The sequence below is a fragment of the Micropterus salmoides genome, unplaced genomic scaffold (genome assembly GCF_014851395.1).
Source record: "Micropterus salmoides isolate LMB-PRFRI ecotype aquatic unplaced genomic scaffold, ASM1485139v1 Ms_hic_scaffold_5, whole genome shotgun sequence".
Taxonomy (NCBI): domain Eukaryota; kingdom Metazoa; phylum Chordata; class Actinopteri; order Centrarchiformes; family Centrarchidae; genus Micropterus; species Micropterus salmoides.
The window spans coordinates 14,773,207-14,779,206 of record NW_024044237.1 but is presented as its reverse complement, the minus strand read 5'-3'; positions in this window follow the sequence as shown (position 1 = coordinate 14,779,206).

Sequence of the window (6,000 nt, the reverse complement as noted above, 5' to 3'; positions counted from 1 at the left end):
CCTATTCATCCCCATTAAACTGTTGCATAACAATGTGGCCTGTCTTTTGCTGCAGCACTGGAACTGTTGGTAAAACAAGGCACCCTTGGGCCCCCAGAACCCCTAAGCACAAGGCCCAATTTCTTGTGTTGTAGGGGAAACCTTTGGAGGCTGGACCAGTTGTGTGAGCGACTGGACATTTGGGGCACACGTCATAGTGGAGTCAGGAATTAATGAGTGTTGTGTGATAGCTTGAAGAAAAAGTTAGACATTTTGGGATATAGGCCTACTAGCATTATTGCAGAGTTAGTTAAGAAGATCAATACCACACACAGCCTAACTTAGTATTTAGACTGGAAACAGGCTGAGAAAATACATATAACGCCCCATTAAACCACAGATTTAAACATCAGTTTTTGACCAAAACAAAAAAAACAAGATATAATGTGGTAATTAGGAGCTGTTAGGCAAATTCTGTTACATTTGAACAGAGCTAGGCCAGCTGTTCCCCCCTGTTTCCAGTCTTTGTGCTAAGCTATCTTGATGATGGCTGTGGCTACATATTTACTGTAAAGTCAGGAGAGTGGTATCCATCTTCTCATCTAACTCTGAAAGAAAATGAGCGTATTTCCCAAAAAGTCAAAATCTGTAAGTACTAGTGCCTCCAAAACTCATACTCATGACAAACAACATCCCCAAACTAAGCCCTCAACCCATTTCTTATACTCCTTACATCTAGTCGTAGATACAGAACCCTGGCCTGGAAACAGGCACACTAGCAGGAATTTTCTTCCCTGTCATGTGTGTAGGCGCTACGTACGTATGTGTGCACAGATGTGTATGGCTTATATGAAATTATGTTGTGGTGTAAAATGTATTTATGTACAAATGCATTTCTGCGAGGCTCTGTACAGACGGTGGCAACACATTTCCTTGGAAAGGACAATAAAGGAGGATGAATCGATCTATATCTATCTATTGCTGAGAGTATGAAGTGTTCTTCAACACGTGGGCCTTCAGTTATCTTTAACGTGACAATTAACCAGATGATCTCAAAGCCGTTAATGAAGAGGGACAGAATAAGGCAGAAATGACTTAATGTGGGTCAGATAAATGGGAAGACAGCATGGGGTTTATTCTGCTATCACGTGCAACCCCTTTTTCCCTTCCTTCCTCTCTCCCTGACACAAGGAGATCTGGCATGTTTGGCAGAGGGAGAAAAGAGAGGGAACAAAAAGATGAGTGACCAATGCAGGGTTGTGGTGGCCAGCTGAGTTATTTGGTCAAAACCCAGTAAAATGGAAGGACAGGCTGTTGCTAGGCTGTGCTGTGAGAAACAGAGAGCACTCCGGCTGATCTCGTTGAAAAGAACCAGGCCTCTGTTTACTCACACAGATATACCACTTTAGAAGCACCGCAATCACCACCAATTAGTATTATTGCCCACCATTACCTATCACCCTCCTTGAGCCTTCATTAACCTCTCAACCTGGTGAAGGGGATCTAAAGGACTTACCAAGAGGCTGAGAGAGAGCCTAAATAGTAATGAGTGATGGGTGGGGAAAAAAACAATCCATGTGGAAACTTACTTTTCCATGAATAACTGGAAATGCACGCCATTTTTACTGAGAATATATTTGCTGTTGTAACATTGTTACACATAGCGTGACATGAATTAATGTTGAGTTGCTCTGTACTTTCACCGCTTTAGATAATGTGAAAGTGGTTCAGCTCATCATAATGTCACGTCATAGGTCCAAGGAGGGTGTAAGTATAGTGGCTGCTCTGTCCTTGACAACCAAAGTGCTGCAAACCAAAACACACACAAATCACACCCCTGTTTATGCCTTGCATAATTCTGACTGCAGTGGATTGTAAACATGAATAGTCACAATGGCAAAAAATCATGAAAATGACTAATAATCAGATTCTGATGTGACTCTGGATGCAATTACAAAGACATTTAAATGATTACTTTACAGATTTTGTCAATACCATTTGGAAAGTGGGCAGTTTCTCCTTTAGTCATTTTATGGAATATGAAAGCACATATTTCAATACAACGACTAACCAAAAGCTTGGCGCTTTATAGAACAAACGGTCAATAGATATTTAAAGGATAAGTCTGGTGATATTGTTTATTTTTTGTTTACTTTTTTGTCAACAAATCCCATGAAATGACCTAAACCAACAATGATTCTACTGATCCGTCAAAGTCTGATCCGTCATATTCCTCTGTGCCATAAATCTCCATTGTTGTTATATACAATGTAAATCCATCCATCCATCCATCCATCGTCAACCGCTTATCCTGTGTACAGGGTCGCGGGGAGCTGGAGCCCAGACATATCCCAGACATTGGGCAAAAGGCGGGGTACACCCTGGACAGGTCGCCAGTCCATCGCAGACAATATAAATCACTGAGCCATATTCCTTAAACATGTTCCTTCATTACCTTGAACATGGACACCGTAGTTTATTTTGAGTGAATCACACATATGATGCACCAGTCTTTCCCAAACTCTCTTTTGATTGTGACTCTGTAACTTTCCAAAAAGAGTTAATCCAACATTCACAGTTTGAACGTTTCTCTATAGCTCTCTTGTTTCATTTGTTACACAAACTCAGGTTTCATGTCAACAACCGAGTTCAGCACTATGTCTTCCAGGAGGCAAATATGCTCCGTTATTCCCATATTTAAATGATTATCGTACCGGAATCCATTTCATCAATAATGAATGTAGAGTAAAAAAAGGGTAAAATCTGAGTTTGTAGGTATCCCTACAAACCCCTACTGTGTACACAGGAGAAGTATCACCCAGCCCAGAGAAGATTAGATGAACAGATCTATGCATTGCTGTTTATTCCCCATGCGTACACCAATGCAGTCTCTGGAAACTCAGGATCAGCTTTAAAGGAAACCGACTCAAAGGATTATCTTAGGCCAAGAGAGATGGAGAACAACACAGAAGAGAGTAGAGACCCAAAAAAGAAGAAAGAAAAACAAAGAAAAACGAAACCCATTAAAATATGTGTGCTGAATCCCTAGAGGCCAATGTCTTGTTTGAAGAGCTCTGAGGTTAAGGTCAGAGGTCACAGTTTAGGCTCCGAGGTTATCAGCGACTGTTTGGGGTTGCTACAGTTGTCTGAGTAGATGAGCACTTCTGCACTTAAATGGATTAACCTAGTGAAGGTATTCAGGGGATAAAACGAGGGTGGACGCCCACATCCATCCCACAGACGCAAACACACATTTTTTACATTGGCAGGCACACTGGAAATTGTATCGCTTGTTGCTCTGGGTGTGAGAGGAAGTCAGTGGGGAGCAGAGGTGTTGAACCCTGTCATCCTGTTGTTACTGGTCACACCTGCCTGTTGTTCCCAGAGAGCGTAAAGAGTTAACAGGAGGGACTGTGTTTGTGTATTGAGACCAATGAAATTCAACCAGGAACCAGTTAATTATACTATAACTCAAATAGGACATGGAAATTATTCATTTTTGACTGACCCAAGGGCAGAGTATGTACAGCTACAACAGACACAACAATCAATCAGCCCCTGATATACACAAACACATCCATATACACAAACACACACTTATGTGAATGATAATGGCAGGGCTCTTGTTTAACGCCTCCCTCGTCAAGCCCACTGGGGGATGTACTACAGTGCATTCTTAATGGTCTTCCAACTGTGACTTGAGCGAGAGGTGTGGAGGAGGAGGAGGAGGAGATGGGTAGTGAGATGGGGGGGGGAGGCGTAAAAACAAAAAACCTTGGCTGAAATGTTTGTCCACACTGGCCTAAGACAAAATATTTTGTTCGCTCATTTTTTTATTGTCTTAGTTTTCTTCATGAGTCAGTGTGTTTATTCATATGTTGAATGCATTTGAGTGAAGCTTGCATTATGTTTTTTTACACACATTGATGCTTGTCAGTAGATAGCATTTATCAGAACTGCAGTCACCACATTACCTGCCCTCACAGCAGCTCTGTCTATGTGAGACATCCCTCTCAGCTTCGCCTTGGCATCATCATTGTTTTGATTCTTGTTGCACAGCAGACCCCAAAGTGAATTCTGTGTATCTCAGGCTGATCTCATTCATCTCCAGTGACCTGCAGAGGAGTTGCATATAAGACATGCCCAGCTCTCGCTGGTGCTGTGATCAAACATGAACAGAGCATGCCTGATTACTTCTATAGGACTCAGTGACAATATGGGCATCAAAGTAGTAAAGAGTGCCACTATGTCATCAGAGCTGTAGGGTCCAGGGGCACAGATCTGGGCACAGACCGGGTCTTTTACATGAAGGCCCTTTGAACCCTGACTGAAATGGAAGTTCCTTTGAAGTGCTGTTTGGTGAGAACTCCAAAGCTGGTTTAACATGTTGAAATGGAGCCCTTGTATCCCCCAGTCAGTGATCACATATGGAGAAACATAGATGGCATCTCCCCCCTTACGTTGTCATGTTTGATTTTTACTGATCAAAGTAATGTAATGTAAAGAGGAGTGGCACATACAAGGAATTGTAATGACATGTTTGAGTCTCAAGGTTAATTCTTAGCCTATATCCCGCCAGGTGCTTGATATGGGTGTAAAAACAGGGGACGGCCACAAATTGTGCAGGCACAGTGCTTCACGGGCCATAATAACATAGTGCTCCCATAAAAATAGCAGATAAGCTAAGGGTACTTATTACGGCTGACAGCAATGGTATATTAGTTTAAGTTCAAGTTTGTTCTTCTGTGACGCTCTGGTCTTGCTCTGTCAAAGGTGATTATAAATAAATAAACACGACCATTTGGGACAAGTTGAATATTTCTATCATCAGTATGAAAAAGACCACAAATATATCAGATAAATCACAATGTCCTACACATTTACATGACTTCCATATAACCATTCATCCAGTAGTCCCTCTACCACTCCCATTTCCCCAGGTGCACTGGGCTGGTCTTTGCCAAGCAATGCTAATTATGTACTAGTTGGTTTCAGCATTGTGTATCACACAAAGGAGATTTGCTCCCAACCAAGGTCATGCCAATAAAACAAGCCTGCACCCACTGCATATAAGCCAGGATATCTGAATTGCTGGTTACTGTATGTCGCTACATATGTTCTTGGTCCCTCCATTTAACAATAATAATAACAGTGACAACAACAGCAACAGCATGCCTAATAATAACACTGCTTTACAAATTGTAAAACTAGAATTAAAAATAAAGCAGTTGTCAGATATTAATTAATGAGAGTCAAACAAGTAAAACATGTACACACAATGACAATATAATGGATATAAAAGGGAGGTTTGTCTATAAAGAAAGTCACTGATCATTGCCAACCTCAGCTCTTTATTATGGCTGTACAAAATCCCATATACAATCGGCTTGGTCATCTTCAGTCTTTATCCTAGTATCTGTTTTCTGCCTCCATATTTCTTATGAGCCCAGCTCGCTCCGTATGAATTACTAAATAGTTGTGTGGCCAGCCACCCAGGCCTGGAACCTATCCACACGGTTCGTCTGTACTTTCACAGAAAATAAGTCACTCAACCAGACTGTAGCAAACATGACAACAGGGCTGCCACGGTCTTCATTGTCTTTCAGTGTTTCTCTGTTTTGTTTTGGCCTGAGAATTGCCACACTTCAAAGTGTCTAAACATTTGGGTCAACATTTGTTATCAGTCCTTTCCATGCTGTTGTTGATAAATTCTCATTTAGAGTTGCTGAAACTGCCAACATCCTTCAAATCCTTCATATGGTTGTGTTTTCTCTCGTATTTTTTGGCCCTTATCTGGAACAAACATGCTCACTAGTTGAGTCCGTGCTTCTATCTGAGCCAATATCCATTTCTTAATGTACAAGCACTTCCCCTCTTGGGGTTGTTCAGCTCTCTCCCACCTCTGGCCCTTCAAAGCCCAACAGCCTGCTGGTCCAACAAAAATATGATTGCATAAAAACACAGCCTTACCTTAGTTTCTTTGGTAAGTGTCCATGTCACAGTGATACCTTAATACAGTGT